The sequence below is a fragment of the Miniopterus natalensis genome, chromosome 1 (genome assembly GCF_054644295.1).
Source record: "Miniopterus natalensis isolate mMinNat1 chromosome 1, mMinNat1.hap1, whole genome shotgun sequence".
Taxonomy (NCBI): Eukaryota; Metazoa; Chordata; class Mammalia; order Chiroptera; family Miniopteridae; genus Miniopterus; species Miniopterus natalensis.
The window spans coordinates 121,883,767-121,901,110 of record NC_142081.1 but is presented as its reverse complement, the minus strand read 5'-3'; the positions used below and the strand labels follow the sequence as shown (position 1 = coordinate 121,901,110).

Sequence of the window (17,344 nt, the reverse complement as noted above, 5' to 3'; positions counted from 1 at the left end):
ATAGAAGCAAAGATAGATAAATCTAAACAGACAAGTAACAGCGGAAGCAAATGAAAAAGTTATCGAACAGCGTCCTCCTTAAAATCTCTAGGCCCACATGGTTTTACAGTTAATTGTTTAAAATAGTTAAGAAACAGATAACTTGTTAGTGGGAAGGCTTCTAGTTTCATATCATTAAGTACGATGTTTGTTGTCAGTTTTTGGTATATCTTCTTTATCAATTTGAGAAATCCTCTATTTTTAATTTGCTCAGAGATTTTATCATAAATGGGGGTTGGATTTTGTCAGGTGCTTTTTGTGCATCTGTTGATATGATCATGTGAATTTTCTTTTTAGCCTGTTGACGTGATGGATACATTCATCCATTTTCAAACACTGAACCAGCTTTGCATGCCTGTGATAAATCGCACTTGGTTGTGATGTCTAATTTTTTTTACACATGGTTAGAATCTATTTGATGATATTTTGTTGAGGATTTTTGCATCAGTATTCATGAGAGATATTAGTCTGTAATTTCCTTTTCTTGTTATGTCTTTGTCTGGTTTGGGTATTAGAGTAATGCTAGCCTCATAGAATAAGTTACGAAGTATTCCCTCTGCTTTGATTTTCTGCAAGAGATTATGGAGAATAGGAAAAATTTATTCCTTGAATGTTTTGAGGAATTCACCACTGAACTCATCTGGGCCTGGTACTTTCTGATTTGGCAAGTCAGTCAATTATTAATTCAATTATTAATTCAATTTCATTAATAGATATTGGCCTATTCAGAGTGTCTTTTTCTTCTTGTATGAGTTTTGGTAAGTTGCATCATTCAAGGTTTTGACCCATTTCATCTATGTTATCAAATTTGCAGCCACATAATTGTTCATAATATTTTTAATTATCTTTTTTTTAGTACACAGTTTGTAAATTTGGGAACAGTAATAGTTGTCATGATTATTTTATTTTCTATATTAAGAGTAGCTCTAAAAGCAGCCTGATGATTCACATAACTAGGTAAGCAAATCAAGCTTTATAAACATATAACAAATATCAAGTTGCTGGCGTTGAAATGCTGGATTTGGATGTGGACATGTATGCTGTTTCTTTAAATCTTTGGGTACCTTGGCTTTTAATATTTTATTTTGATATTCAAGCAGAAAGTGCATGACTTCATTTTATGCCATAAGCTGATCTAATAGTGGAAAATTTGTAGGGATAAAGGAAATTCCAAGTTTTTTGTGTGTACATAAATGGCTTTATATAATAAATATGCAGCCATTAATACGTTATACAGGGACAGTACAACTTAAAACTTCAACTCCTGATTACAGATTACCAAATCTAATCCTTCTCATCATTATCATTGGTGACATAATTTATTTGCTTAAAGGTAAATATATCCTCGATACTATACAGTGTATTAAGGGTGACATACCAATATCAATCAAGAAGGTGAAATAAACTTGTAATAAATGTTAAAGTCAGACGGAATAAATTCAGCTCTGTGAAACTTTGTTTTATGTTTGCTGACAAATTTTTTGCTTATGCCCAATATCGTTTTTAGTTCAGCATGTGTGTAATACTAGCTGGAATTTAACTCATGCGTGTTATTTTTATTGAGTTTTCAAATTTGGAATGCTTTTGATCCAAACTAGATGCCTTAAAAAAAAAAAAAAAAGTCAATATAATCAGAGTGGGCTTTTTCTACCAGTTTCACTCTCTGATCCATTTTTACCCCACTATTGACTTTTATCCCTCATAATTTCATAGCAACATGTCCAGATCATGTCTTTTAGACTAATTGGGAACTTCGATCTCAAACGCTATTTTGAAGATGTGTAGAGTAAATAATTTTGGTAACCTGTAAGACAGCTGCGTGCAGTGTGTACTGTATTATAACAGCACCCAATCCTTTATAAAAAACAAGCGTTCCTTCCTCCTGCTTTATGGTATTGATACAGTTTCTCATTCCCTCATCCTGTGTATTAATTAGAAGCACTTCATAGCCATGGTCTGCACTGTCAATTATTGTGCGTGTTTCTTGAATGCGAAGGTGGTGCAAAACTGTTTCCAAGGGGTGAAGTATACATCAGAGCAAAGACTGGCAGCAAAGTTAGCAACGAGTTCTGGAAAATAAGCATCCAACATACTCTGCACCAGCTACTGCTCTCAGCTGGGTGGCTGTTTTAAGCCTTTCTCTTTAGTAATCTTTAGGACAAACTTCTGAATGACTGAGCTGATGATGTAATGAAGAATCCCATGCAGCACCATAGGGACGATCAAGGCGAAAAGAGGAAGTAGTCATTTGCTATGAGGCACTCCCGTGCCTGTCACTCTTCCAGTGCCTTCTTTAACACATTCCAAAATTCCAGCATTATCTGGAATTATCTCACTCTGTACTGTTTCAGCGAGACTTGCTGAATAAAAAGTCATTGTCTCATATAAGTTAGGCTAACCCTATTGCCAGGCCCTGACAAGTAGGTTTTCCAGGTGAATGGAACATCACTAAGTAATAATGTGCTGGAATGCCCCACAGAGGAAGCCAGCAAGCTGCGGGGGGAGGAGGGGAGGTTCCAATTCACAATGATTTCCGTAGAAGGTGTTTTCCTATTTGTTTAGGATTTCACTTATGTGTAACTTCCCTTGGTAAAGGTGTGAGTTTACCGATTATTCCTTCTACTCCAAGTGTAACTCCCTGGACAATAAATGTACTTCCCATTCCTTTCTTACAGGCCCTTGGTCCCTGAGTTTTGTTGAAGTTCTACATAATATTGATGACTGTAAATGGAGTGAGATGATAATGCCGAACATGGTAATTAACCTGACATTGGTGCCGCCAAGTTAATTGTCATCAGTACAGTATATTTTCTGTAAAGAGACTTTCAAGTCCAATACCAAATCCAGCAAATCTACTCAACTGTTCACACAGCCCATCACCAAGACAGTTGTCTTTTTCAGAGGTGATCTCAGATAAAACGTGTGTGAAAAAGAGGGAGGAGGCCTACTTCAAGTGCAGAGGACTCAGGGCTTCATTATCTTTTTAATGTCTATGGGATCAGTAGTGATGGCTCCTCTTTCATTCCTGACATTAATTTGTGTCTTTTCTCTTTTTTTCTTATTTAGAAAATAAGAAGTGAAAGTGGACTGAAGATTGGCTAGAAGTAAAAGTGAACTGAAGATTGGTTGGTACAGAATTCCCTAAAAGGTTCTTCTAGAAACAAACAATTCTTCCTCTCAATTCAACAAAGAAGTTATTTTAAAAAGCACTTGGCAAGTTCCTTGGCTGGAAGATCAGAAAAAGGAGTCATCGGTACAGACACTTTCTAGGCCCCAACAGAATTCCTGAAGTGTACAGAGGCTGCTGCCACCACTAGGATATAGAAAATCCAATGGGACCGGAACCATATATTAAAATTTTCATCATAATTTCACTGGATACAGAATTCTAGATTGGTAGTATTTTCCCCCCCAATACTTTAAATATTTTGCCTCACTCTCTTGTTTGCACAGTTTTGGAAGAGAAGTTGGATGTAATTCTTACCTTTGTTCCTTCATAGTAAGGTTCCCCCACCCACCTTTGATATCTTTTAAGATTTTTCTCTTCACTTTTGATTTTCCTGTAGTTTGAATGTATATGCCAAGGTATGGATATTTTGGTATTTATCCTGGCTGGTGCTTTCTGAGCTTCCTAGATCTGTGGTGTGGTGTCTATCATTAATCGTGTAAGCTCTCAGTCATTATTGTTTAAAACATTTCTTCTGTTCTCCTTTGTTCTTCTCTTTCTTATTCCCATCATGTCTTCGTTATACCTTTTGTGATTGTCCCACAGTTCTTCGATAACCTGCTCTTTCTTTTTCATTTGTTTTTCTCATTGCATTTCCATTTTGGAAGTTTCTATTAACATTTCTTCAAGCTCACTGATTCACTTTTTTCCTCAGCTGTGTCCAGTTTATTGATAAGTTCATCAAAGGCATTCTTCATTTTTGTTATAGTGTTTTTGACTTATAGCATTTCCTTTTGATTCTTTCTTTGAGTTTCCATCTTTATCCTTACATTAACCATCTGTTCTTTTCACTTTTTCCATGAGAACCCTTAGCATATTAATCTCAGTTGTTTTAAATTCACAGCCTGATCATTTCAACTTCTCTGCCATTTCTGAGTTTGGTTCTGATGCTTTCTCTGTCTCTTCAAAGTTTTTTGTTGAAAGCCGGACATGATGTACTAGGTAGAAAGAACTGAGGCAAATAGGCCTTTAGGGTGAGATTTTATGTTTATCTGGCTAGGGGTGAGGCTCTGTTTAGTGCTTGCTGTAGCTGTAGGTGTCAAAGGCAAAAGTTTCCTCTGATGTCTTTGTTTTTGCCTCTGTTGTTTTCCTTAGCTTTCCCTAGATATTTCTTCTTAAATAATATCTGAGATGTGCAGTTCTTTTTGTATTCCCCTGTTATTATACATTATTATACAGGAGCCCTATTGGTGAGGTGGTAAGGTATTGGGGAAGGAGAAACATTTTGTAATCCTATGATTAGCTCTCAGTTTTTTAGTGAGACTGTGTTCTTGAGATGTGATCTTTACAGATGCTTCTCAGTTTTGTTTTGTTTTGCTTCCCCTGAAGGTGAGATAGGAAAGCTAGAGTGGGCTGGAATTGAGTGTTCCCCTCCCCTACCATGGTTAAACTCTGGTCAAACTGCTCTGGAAAAATAGTTTCTCTTTAGGGCAGGCTTTGTTAGAAGAACGGAATTATCTGAGCCCATTTCAAAATGGCTACTTTTGCCAGAAGCAGGAGGAGATTTTTTCCCAATTTTCTGGAGAGAGCCAGGTAAGGGTCTTGGAGGTAAAACTCACAAAAGTGTTGCCCCCCCCCCCCGAGCTGGATTCCCCTGGAACTTTTATCTCTCAAACTTGTCCACACTGAGCCTCTAGAGTTAATTAATTACAAATTAAGTTTCCCTATCCTAGTACCTGTTCATGTGGAAGCTGCTGCTCCTGGGCTTTATTTCAGAATGTTGTAATTCTTCGTATGTGCCTCTCTCGCTCCAATTTTGGAGAGTGTGGTTTGCCTTGTCACCCCAGTTCTCTGGTAGATCTGAGAAGAATTGTTGGTTTTTCATTTGTTCCACTTTTTTTCTTATTGTGAAGTCAGGAGTGATGACTTCCAAGCTCCTTACATGCTGGACTGGAAACGGTAAGTTCCCTTTCATTTTTATGTTCTTTTATTTTAATCATACCTTATTCATATTTTAAAGAGTTTAGAATGGCCTACAAAACTGATTGTGTGTATTACTGAAATGGATATTAGATGTCAAAGCTACCAAAAGAATGAAGCATGTTTATATTGGCTATTATAGTAACTGCTTGAGCATTACATTGGACCAGGAATTCCCTGAGAGTGACATCAAAAGAGAGAAATATTATAGGTTACATAGCTATCTACCTTACTGAGTAAACATGACAGTTTTCAAGTAAATATTCTCCTGCTTCTAAATGCTTCTTTTTTTTTTTTTTTTTTTTTAAACTAAGGACATGTTTATTACAGTATTGGGAGAACTGGTATACTTTATAGGTGAGTTTTACTAATGCCTGTTTAAATTCAGAAAATATCAATAAGATGATATAATTCAATAATCCTAGGCAGTAACTGTAAATTAATTAGTATTTTTATATGCTCCCTGAGCCTACTTTTTAGATACTTTGCTAATAAAGGATACAAACAATAAGGCAAATCTCATTTCAAGCTCTTTTTTTTTTTTTTTTAATTTATCTTTATTGTTGAGAGTACTACAGGTGTCCCATTTTTTTCCCCCTAATTGATCCCCTCCACTTCACTCCCACCCCCTCTCCAGGTCTTTATCCCATTATTGACTGTGTCCATGGGTTATGCATATATGCATATAACTTCTTTGGTTAATCTCTTCCCACCCTCCACCCCCCTTCCCTCTTTCCTCTGAAATATGATCATCTGTTGCATATGTCAATGTCTCTGGATCTATTTAGTTCGTCAGATTCTTTTGTTCATTAACTTCTTGTTAAAGAAGACCCTTCAACATTTCCTGTAGTGCTGGTCTGGTGGTGATGAACTCCTTTAGCTTTTCCTTGTCTGAGAAGCTCTTTATCTGACCTTCAATTCTAAATGATAGCTTTGCTGGGTAGAGCAATCTTGGTTGTAGTTCCATGTTTTTCATCACTTTGAATATTTCTTGCCACTCCCTTCTGGCCTGCAAGGTTTCTGTTGAGAAATCAGCTGACAGTCGTATGGGGGCTCCCTTGTAGGTAACTAACTGCTTTTCTCTTGCTGCTTTTAAGATTCTCTCTTTGTCTTTAACCTTTGACATTTTAATTATGATGTGTCTTGGTGTGGGCCTCTTTGGGTTCCTCTTGTTTGGGACTCTGTGCTTCCTGGTCTTGTAAGTCTATTTCTTTCCCCAGGTAGGGGAAGTTTTCTGTAATTATTTTTTCAAATAGGTTTTCAATTTCTTGGTCTCTTTCTTCTCCTTCTCGCATCCCAAAAATATGAATGTTGGACCTCTTGAAGTTGTCCAGAGGCTCCTTATACTATCTTCATATTTCTGGATTCTTTTTTCTTTTTGCTCTTCTGGTTTGGTGTTTTCTGTTTCCTCATGTTCCAAATTGCTGATTTGATTCTCAGCATCCTCTACTCTACTGTTGATTCCCTGTAAATTATTCTTCATTTCAGTTCGTATAGCCTTCATTTCAAATTGGTACTTTATTATGTCATCAATTTTCTGTTATTTCCCTAACAGTCTGCTTAAACATCCTTATAAACAAAATTCTGAACTCTGTATCTGTTAGCTTGCTTGGATCTATTTCATTTAGTTCCTCTTCTAGAGATTTCTTCTGTTCTTTCCTTTGTGACATGTTTCTTTGCCTCCACATTTTGGCTGCTTCCAGGTGTTTGTTTCTATGTATTAGATAGAGCTGCCATGTCCCCTGGAATTTGTAGAGTGGCTTTGTGTAGTAGGTGTCCTGTAGGGTCCAGTGGCTCAGCCTCCCCAGTCACCTGAGCTGGGCCTTCTAGGTGCTCCCCTGTGTGGGCTGTGTGCACTGTCCTGTTGTAGTTGAGCCTTAATTGCTGTTGGCATCCCTGGGAGGAATTGACCCCCAGGCCAATCGGCTGTGAGGACCAGTTGCAACTACAGCCAAAGAGCTGCTGTGCTGGAGACACCCTTATGGAGCAGGATTTACTTCAGTGGGGCTTTGGTGTTCACCAAATGCACCCCTTGAGTGTGTTACTCGTGGATGTGGTAGGGTTGTAATCCAGTGTGGTTGAATCTGACAACCAAGTGCACTGTCTCTGGGGCCTCCCAGGAGGTGCAAAGTACCTCAGCCTCTGCCAGTACCTTGCCCAGGACCACCCAGCATGTGCTACACAGCAAACAATTGGCTGCTACTTGTGCTGGTCTTGGAGGTGTCCAGGAGAGGCCAAGCTATGAGCCAGTGCAGGCTGTTGCTATTGCCAGGCCTGGGGCCGCTTATCAAGCTGTATGGGGCCCGCTGCTGCTTGTTTGAGAGATTTTAGGAAAGTCCTGAGCATGAGGCTTGAGAGGCCACTTGCATAGAAAAGCCCCTGGAAATGGCCTGGATGAGCTGCAGGTGGGGAGGGGCGGGGCCTCCGGGAATCACGGGGCGGGGCCAAAGGCGTGAGTCAGGTGCTGGAGATTCAAACATGGCGCCTGCTTGCTGGCTCTGTGTGGGTAGGCTCAACAAAGGAGCAGTGGCCTCTGGCAGCCCTTCTGCCTGGAAGGAAGCCACCCCTCCAGCTCTCGCCCCGATTTCAGGCAGGTCAGTTCCTCCCCGAGTGTCCCAGGTCCTTTCCAGCTGCTGCCCGGCGCTGGGCTCAGAGGGAGCGCGTCTGAGTGAGTCCATGTGGGGACCCTTAAGAGGAGCTGCTGGGGCTCCCGCAGCCTCCAGGACTCGCAGAGACAGTCCCTGCTGGTTTCACAGCCCGGAGTTGTGGGGACGGCTCTTCCCGGCCTGGGAGCCCTGGGCTAGGGGCCTGATATGGGGCTGGGCCCCTCACTCCTTCGGAAAACCTCCGCCCAGACGTCCCTCCCGGGTTTCAACCTCAGCACCGGGTGTGGGCCTGCAGCTGAGTCTCCGCAATTCAGCCCCGATCCACCCGCGTCTCCCCCCCTCCTACCGGTCTCGGTGCTGCTTCAGCTCCCTGGTTGCAGGGCTTCTGTTCAGCCAGATCTCAGGAGGCTCTGAGTGATGGTGGTTCTGTATTTTAGTTGTAATTTTGATGTGGCTGCGGGAGGCGGCGGGTGCAGCTGTTACCTACGTGCCATCTTGTGTCTCCTTCTCCTGCTTCTAAATTCTAAAGTAAACTTACCACATGGAATAAACAAGTGGAGCATTGAGCAACAGGCATGTAACAGATAATTTTTTGTCAACAGTCAACAGATACGTGTTATTTTACATATCCCTTTTTCATAGTAACTTTCAGTAAAAACCAACATTAAATGTTTGACTCAGTGAAGGCAATTCTGAGGGGGTCTCCGTAAATATGCTCTAGATATATATTGATACAACATGATCCTAGGCTAGAACCTTTGCAATCTTAAGGAATGAGTAGATGGCATGGAAGTCTGTCTTTATTAAATATAACTTTTCTTAGTTGGGCTTTAGTAGTCATTGGGTGTTAGGTGGGGCCCAATAAATGACACCACCTTTTACCAACCACAATCAGAATTGAGTGAAGAATAAAATGTATCAGTGAGCCAATGGAGTTCCTGGACATCACCTTCGTTGTTCATAGGCTGATTTTGGAAACTGTGGCCTCTAAGTGTAGGCAAGTGGACCTCCCACTCCTGAACCCCAGAAATTGACTGACAAATCCATGTGGCCTCAGGCAGCAATGGACCAGGAAAGGCCCTCCTCAAAGGACATGGGAAGAGCAAAGAAGAATATTTGCTTTTTTCCCATGTGAAAGCATAGGAGTCCAGCTCATGCGCACCTAATTTCTCCTTCCAAATTCCCCAGTCATATTAGCTCATAAGGGCAGAGAGTAGCCAAGATGTTTTGTTATTAGGATTCCACTAGAAAGGAAATATGGAAAGCATTCATGGGAGTACTATCTGGGTAGGTGATTCAAATATCTACTCTCTGGCAAGCGATTTAAAGCAATGACTGCTGATTAAAGACATACTCGTAATATCACTGTGTATGTCATATAAGTATATTTCATATGACACTTGTGGGTATCATATCTGCATTTCTGTTATGAAAGTTGAGAGGCTCAAGCTATTGGTCACTGAGATGGAGGCCGCCCCACCTTGGCCTGTGCTGGGAGATGGGCATCTGTGAACCAAACCAAAATCCTCCACAAATAGCATAGGCAAAAGCTTGACTGGGATGCCCTAGTGCATGAACAAAGTGATTTTTGGCCTGTAAAACGATGCATTGTTTGCTTTTAGGGCTGTAACAAAAGGTCAGTAATACCCAGTGAAATGCCAGATTTTAAGCAGTGTAAGCTCTTGGTGTGAACACTGGGTGGCATTAGCTAAAAAAGTGTACTACCCCTCCCCCCGGGTAACAAGTACAGTGACTTCCTGAATCAAGCAAAGAAGGAGTTTAAAGTTCTAAAATAAAATTTATTTTTGGGATAGTTGGGAGGTTTGTGGAAAAATGCATTTTAAAGGGAAAGATGAGAAACCAAGATAATAGAAATATAGGATATACTTTTTTCCCCCAAAAATATATCTTTATTGATTTCAGAGAGAGGAAAGGAGAGGGAGAGAGAGATAGAAACATCAATGATGAGAGAGTCATTGATCGAGCCCTGGGCATGTGCCCTGACCGGGAATTGAACCCCAATCGCCTGGATCCTAGGTCGACGCTCAACCGCTGAGCCATACCTGGCTGGGCAGGATATACTTTTTGATTTGCTGCCAAAACATTTTATTTGTGTCATGTTAAAGAGCTCAGTAATTTTATGAGTTGGTTAATTTACTGCAAATAATTTAGTTTAGTGACATAGCTATACCACACACAAGGGCTGACACTATGCACAGTTTGTGGTCTGAGCTGTTTCAGAATTGAACTTCAGCAGGGTTGCTCAGAGAATTTCCACCTTTTGCAGTTTCCTTCAGAAGGTTCCACTGGGAGCTCCATATGAGCAGCTGAAAAGTGTAACTGTTAACTCTTCCATTTGTCTCAGCAAAGGAATTTAATTAATCTCAGTTATATGCATAATTCACACACCTTTGATTGTTCTTTCGAAACCCCTTTCAGTATTGCTTTGGCTGCTAATTGCAGATTGCCTGGAGTGGAGGGGAATGAGATGTGCAAAGTAAACATATTATTTCTTTATTTAATAAAACTGCAGTTGATAAACACATACAGTAATTAGAAGAGACTATATATGTATGGCATGGAAGAAGGAGATTTGAATAATAATAATTTCATAAAGATAACTAGAGTCGGTTATTATCTGGTTGTCCTCAGTATCCATGAAGGATTGGTTACAGGACCCCCCACAGATAACCAAAATTCATGAATGCTCAAGTCCCTTATATAAAATGTCATACTATTTGCACATAACCTGTGTACATCCTGTATGCTTTAAATCATCTCTAGATTATTTATAATGCCTAATACAATGTAAATGGTATGTAAATAGTTGTTATTGTTTAGGGAATAATCACAAGAAAAAATGACATTCAGTGTAGACACGACCATCATAGGCCTAACTACATAGTACACGTCAGCAGCAACATTACATTTTAAAAAATATTTTCAGTCTGCAGTTGGTTGCATCTGTGGATGCAAAACCCACAGATACAGAGGGATGGCTGTCCTTACTGGTCCAGATGAACTGATTTCTTATTTCTTCATGTTTGTTGATGGTGTCTGACAATGTTGGTTACATTGTTTCAGAGTCTGCATTTGATTCGAATGAAATTGAATGCCAAGTTCTTCACTAGGTATATATATTGTAAAGGAAAGAAGAGAATTGGCAACTCCTGAAATTCAGTTATCTGTAGATCCTACTCACTGTCTCCAAACTTACTTACGTAAAGCCAGATTTTATAACATTTACCTCCTAAAAAAAACCTTTGATAGCTCTGTTTTCCAAGAAATAATAAACTTCTTTAAAGCAAATTTGGGGAAAGAATTCAAGGTCTTCAGTAATTTGGCCTGAGTTTATTTCTCTGGAGACTAAACACTGTTACTAATTAGTGTCTAGTCATCTGAATCTATGATATTTCTTCAAACCTTGCATGTTAGTTTTTTTGTTTTTTTGGGTTTTTTTTTCAATCCTTACCCAGGGGCAGTTTTTCCATTGCTTTTCAGAGAGAGTGGAAGGAGGAGAGAGAGAAAAACATCAGTGTGAGAGAGACACATCGATTGGTTGCTTCGCACACACACCCTGACCCTGGAACCGAGGTATGTGCTCTTGGCTACATACAAACCCATGACCCTTCAGCCCTTGGGCCGACACTCTAACATCTGAGCCAAACTGGCGAGGGCTCTGCCTGTTACTTTTTATCTGATACTATTTGCTCCGTCAGTTCTTTATGCCGCATAGTATAGTGGTTGTATGCAGAGTCTCTGTTTCAAACATTGTTCTATTGCTTAGTAGTTGAGTAATCCTGAACAAGTTTCTTAATCTATCAGTGCTTCAGTGCATGCATTAATAAAATGCAGCTAATAATATTTGTCTCATACTATTGCCATGAGAATTAAGTGAAATGCTGCATAGAGACTGCTTAGAAGAGTGTTTGGCTCATAATAAGCATGCTAAGTACTGGCTCTGATGACAATGATGACGGTCATGGTGGTGGTAATGAACGGAATACCTTTCTCCAATATCTACTTATTAAAAATTTACTTAATTCAAATTCCACCTTTTCTAAGAAGACATTTTTCCCTTACCGTTTTGTTTTAATCTTTAAATTTTTCTTTATTTATTTTTCAATTACAGTTGACATTCAGTATTATTTTATATTAGTTTTAGGTGTGCAGCTTAATGGTTAGACAATTACATAATTTACAAAGTGATCTCCCAATAATTCAACTACCCACCTGGCACCATACATAGTTATTATATATTATTGACTATATTCCCTATGCTGAGCTTTACATTCCCGTGACTGTTTTGCAATTATCAATTTGCACTGCTTAAAACCTTCACCTTTTTCAGCCCTCCCCCAAACATCCTCCCCTCAGGCAACCATCACAGTTTGTTTTCTGCATCTGAGTCTGTTTCTGTATTCTTTCTTCTGTTCTTTTTTTTTACATTATGATATCATTTTATTTTTTAAATAAGCAAAATGACATTCCATGTTATTTATAGAGTTATACTTGTGTGGTAAAGATATTTCATTTATTTATTTTAAATTTATCTTTGTTGTTGAAAATATTACAAATGCCCCCTTTTTTGCCTCATTGGTCCCCTCCCCCCGCTCCGCCCCCCCTCCCCCGACCTCCACCACACTATTGTCTGTGTCCATGAGTTATGCATAAAAGTTCTTAGGTTAATCTGTCCCCACCTACCCATCTACCCCCGCCCCCTGCCTTCCTTCTGAGATTCATCAGTCTGTTCCATGCTTCTATGTCTCTGGATCTATTTTGTTCATTAGATTCCACATATGAGTAAGATCATGTGATACTTGTCTTTCTTTGACTGGCTTATTTCACTTAGCATAATACTCTCCAGGCCCCACCATGCTGTCTCAAAGAATAAGGGATCCTTCGTTTTTACAGTTGCATAGTATTCCATGGTGTAAATGTCTGAGAAGATGCTTGATATGATTTCAAGCTTCTTGAACTTGTAGAGACTTGTTTTGTGTCCTAACATTTGGTCTATCTGAGAATGTCCTATGTGCACTTGAAGAGAGTGCATATTCTTCAGCTTTGGGTGAAATGTTCTGTAAATGTCATTTAAATCCATCAGATCTAGTGTGTCATTTAGAATCAGTTTCCTTGTTGATTTTTGTTTGGAAGATTTATCCAGTAAAGTCAGTGGGATGTTAAAGTCCTCTGTTGTAACTATTACTGTCAATCTCTCCTTTAAAGTCCTCCAGAAGGCCCGGCCAGTGTGGTTCAGTGGTTGAGCATCAACCTATGATCCAGGAGATTGAGGTTTGATTCCTGGTCAGGCCATCTGCCCAGGTTTCTGGCTCAATCCCCAGCAAGGGGTGTGCAGGAGGCAGCCAATCAATGACTCTCATCATTGATGTTTCTATCTCTCTCTCACTCTCCTTTCCTCTCTCTGATATCAATAAAGATATACTTTTAAAAAATAAATAAAGAGAGTCCTCCAGAAGTTTGTGGTTTTTTTCAGCCTGTGTGAGTCTTTTCTTCTGAGGTGGGTCTCTTTTAGACAGTATATATTCGGGTCTTGTTTTCTTATTGATTCAGCTACTCTATGTCCTTGGATTAGAGCATTTAATCCATTTATATTTAAGGTTATTATGGATAGGTACTTACCTATTGCCATTTTATTTCTTTATGCCTATGTTTCTCTTTCTGTTTCAACTTCTTATTACAGCAGTCCCTTAAACATTTTTTGCAATACTGGTTTGGTGGTGATAAATTCCTTCAGCCTTTTTTTGTCTGGGAATCTCTATTTCACCATCTATTTTGAATGATAGTGTTGCTGGATAGAGTAGTCTTGGTTTCAGGTCCTTGTTTTACATAACGTTAAATACTTCATGCCATTCCCTTCTGGCCTGTAGAGTTTCTGATGAGAAATCAGCTGGGAGTTCCTTTGTAGGTAACAAATTGCTTTTCTGTACCTGCCTTTAATATTCTCTCTTTGTCTTGAATTTTTGACATTTTAATTATGATGTACCTGGATGTGGGCCTCTTTGAGTTCTTCTTGCTTGGGACTCTCTGTGCCTTCAGAACTTGTGTGACTTTTTCCTTCACCAGGTTAGGAAAGTTTTCTGCCATTATTTCTCCAAACAGTTTCTCTAATCCTTGCTTACTTTCAACCTCTCCTGGCATTCCTATGATGCAAATATTGTTATGTTTCATGTTGTCCCACAGCTCCCTTAAACTGTCCTCCTGTTTTTTAATTTTTTTTTCTTTCTGGTTCTCTGATTGAGTGATTTTTTTCTACCCTGTCTTCTAATTGGCTGATCCGGCCCTCAGCTTTCTCCAACCTGCTGTTTATTCCTTCCAATGTTTTGGGGTTTTAAAATTTTTACTATGTCATTCTTAATTTCCTTCATAGTTTCCATTTCTTTTCTCATGCTATTGAGCATCCTTATGATCAATATTCTGAACTCTATATCTGATAGATTGCTTGTCTCCATTTCATTTAGCTCTTCTTCTAGATAATTCTTTTGTTCTTTTATTTGGGGCTTGTTTTTTTGTCTCCTCATTTTGGCTGCCTGTTTGGATTTGTTTTATGTATTAGGTAGATCTGCTAGGACTCCCGGTCTTTTGGATGATCTCTGGTGCAGGCCAATGTCAGATGCTGGCCTTGAGTACCCCATTTGAAGTTTTCTGCACTCCACAGCTTATGGTTTCTTCTGCTGGGCCTGGGTGTATTTGGGCAATACCAAGATTGCACCAAGGTCTGCTTTTCCAAGCCCTGGGTCCAGAAGCAAATCAGGCAAAAACTAAAAGCACCCACAGCTAAGATAACCTTCTGGACCTTCAGCTGCTGCCTATGGGAGCCTGGCCAGCCCTCTCACTCCTCTGCACTTCCTTTCCATCTCTTTGAGGTCTCCACTTTTCATCCTTGGTTATGACGGTGCTTTCCAGCTAGTCTTCAGCTGCAGTTGATTATTCAGGATGGTTTTTCTATATTTTAGTTGTAATTCCAGTTTGGTCCTGGGAGAGTGTCAGTGTAGCTTCCACTCAATCTGCCACCATCTTGGAATCTCTATTTTATTCTTTAAATTCCATATATAAGTGAAATCATATGGTATTTGCCTTTCTCTTTCTGATTTATTTCACCTAGCATAATCCTCTCTAGGTGCATCCATACTGTTTCAAATGGTAAGATTTCTTTTTTTTCTCTCCAAGTAATATTTCATTGTACATATGTACCGCTTCCTTATGCACTGATCTATTGATGGGCACTTGGGTTGCTTTCATATCTTATAAATAATACTGCAATGAACATAGGGGTACATATATTTTTTCTAATTAGTGTTTTGGGTTTCTTCAGATATATACACAGAAGTAGAATTGCTAGGTCCTAAGGCAGTCCCATTTTTAATTGGGAGGGAACCTTCATACTGTTTTCCATAGTGGCTGCACCAAGCTACATTCCCACCAACAGTGCACAAGAGTTCCTTTTTCTCCACATCCTCACCATCACTTATTTGTTGATTTATTGATAATAGCCATTCTGACAGGAGTGAGGTGATATCTCATTGTGGTTTTAATTTGCATTTCTCTGATAATTAGTGATGTTGAACATCTTTTCATATATCTCTTGGCCATCTGAATGACCTCTTTGGAGAAGTGTCTTTTCAGGTCTCTGCCCCATTTTAATTGGATTGTTGGGGGTTTTTTTGGTGTTGACTTGTTTGAGTACTTTATAAATTTTGGATATTAATCCCTTATCAGATGTATGATTGGCAAATATCTTCTCCCATTTTGTGGATTATCTTTTCATTTTATGGATGGTTTTCTTTGTTGTGCAAAATCTTTTTAGTTTGATGTAGTCCCATTTGTTTATTTTTTCTTTTGTTTCCCTTGCCTGAGAAGGTATATCAGAAAAATTATTGCTGAGAGTAGTGTCAGAGATTTTACTACTTATGTTTTCTTCTAGGAGTTTTATGGTTGGGGGGGAGAGGTGTCTTACATTTCAGTCTTTAATCCATTTTGAGCTTATTCATGTATGTGGTATAAGAAGTTGGCCAATTTTTTTTTCATGTATCTATTCAATTTCCCCAACACTACTCATTGAATAGACTGTGTTTACCCCATTGTATATTCTTGCCTCCTTTGTCATATATTAATTGTCCATATACACATAGGTTTATTCCTGGGCTCCCTATTCTGTTCCATTGATCTATATGTCTGTTTTATGCCAGTACAATGCTGTTTTGATTACTATAGTCTTGTAATATAGCTTGATAACTGGTAGTGTTATACCTCCAACTTTGTTGTTCTTTCTCAGTGGTCTTTTTGGTTCCATATAAATTTTTAGATTATTTTTTCTAGTTTTGTAAAAAGCACCATTGGTATTTTGATAGGGATTGAATTTAATCTAAAGATTGCTTTGGGTAGTATGAACATTTAATGATGTTATTTCTTTCTATTCATGAGCATGGTATATGCTTCCATTTATTTGTATCTTCTTTGATTTATTTTTTTAATGTCTTATAATTTACCACCTATACTCCCATTTTGTATTTAAGTGGATGAAAATACGTTGAAGAGTGATGGCATTTGGATGAATATATGTAGGACAACCTAGCTTCATGAAGAAACACAATTTTGACTGAAAATTCTGAATGCAGTGATCATTGATGTAGTCTGGGTTAAGAGGAGGATGGATGATGTGAGATATGAAAAGGCAGAGTATTTATGGGGAAATGTCATGAGTTTTTCTTTGGCTATAACTAATATCATCCAAGGGAAGATATGATTCTGATCCTGGGGAAACAGGAGGGGTTAAGGAGATCATTTCTAGTTGTGTTGTGAAATCCCATTGAACATACCTTAAGAAATATTTAATTTTCTCCCATTACCTGTCTTTTATATTTTTATTATAAGTATGTGCAAAATATTTTTATGAGATAATCTTTTTGTATTTATAACATACTGATGTAGTTAACAGGTAGCAAATAAAAGCCATTTTATGAGAAGATGGCTCCAAAAAGTTAAAAGAATGACCCAGGTCTCAGACCTTGAGCAGGGAAGCCAGAGTGTCCTTTTCTAGGTCATTAGTGATCATATGAAATAGTTTGGCCCTGATACAGACTGTGTGGTGCTCTATTCAAGTCCAGTGCCCTAGATTAACCATGCTGTGGGCTGCAGTAACGCAGCCATATTTTTCCTTTGGATTATCTGTAGTACCTCATCTGCACGATCTTCACTCCTTAGAGCAGGATTTCTGTCTTGTCCCAACACTTTTTCAGGGCTGAAAAGATAAAGCTCCATTATAGCCAGAATGGTTTGGTCCCACTTAACTGTAGGCAATGAGGCTAAGGAAGCTTTTATTGAATTCTCTAGTTAATCCCAGTAAGGCAGTCATATCAAGTAGATTTATCCATCTGCTACTGAGATAGGGATTTAATCTTGTAAATAAAACCTATATGTGGGCACTCTGGGCACATATAAGCCAGTTCTTACAGTGTTCACTGGGCTTCTCTCTTGGTTTTCTTATTTGCATAAGGACCTGAACATTCCTGAACCTCAACTTAAACCAAAGTTC

The 17,344-nt window shown here is 38.9% G+C and overlaps 1 pseudogene; it reads right to left on the bottom strand.

Annotated features, from left to right (window-relative positions):
* Window positions 1–1,798: 1,798 nt before the first annotated feature.
* LOC107546327 (mitochondrial outer membrane protein SLC25A46-like) lies at window positions 1,799–17,070 on the bottom strand (annotated as a pseudogene).
* Window positions 17,071–17,344: the final 274 nt, after the last annotated feature.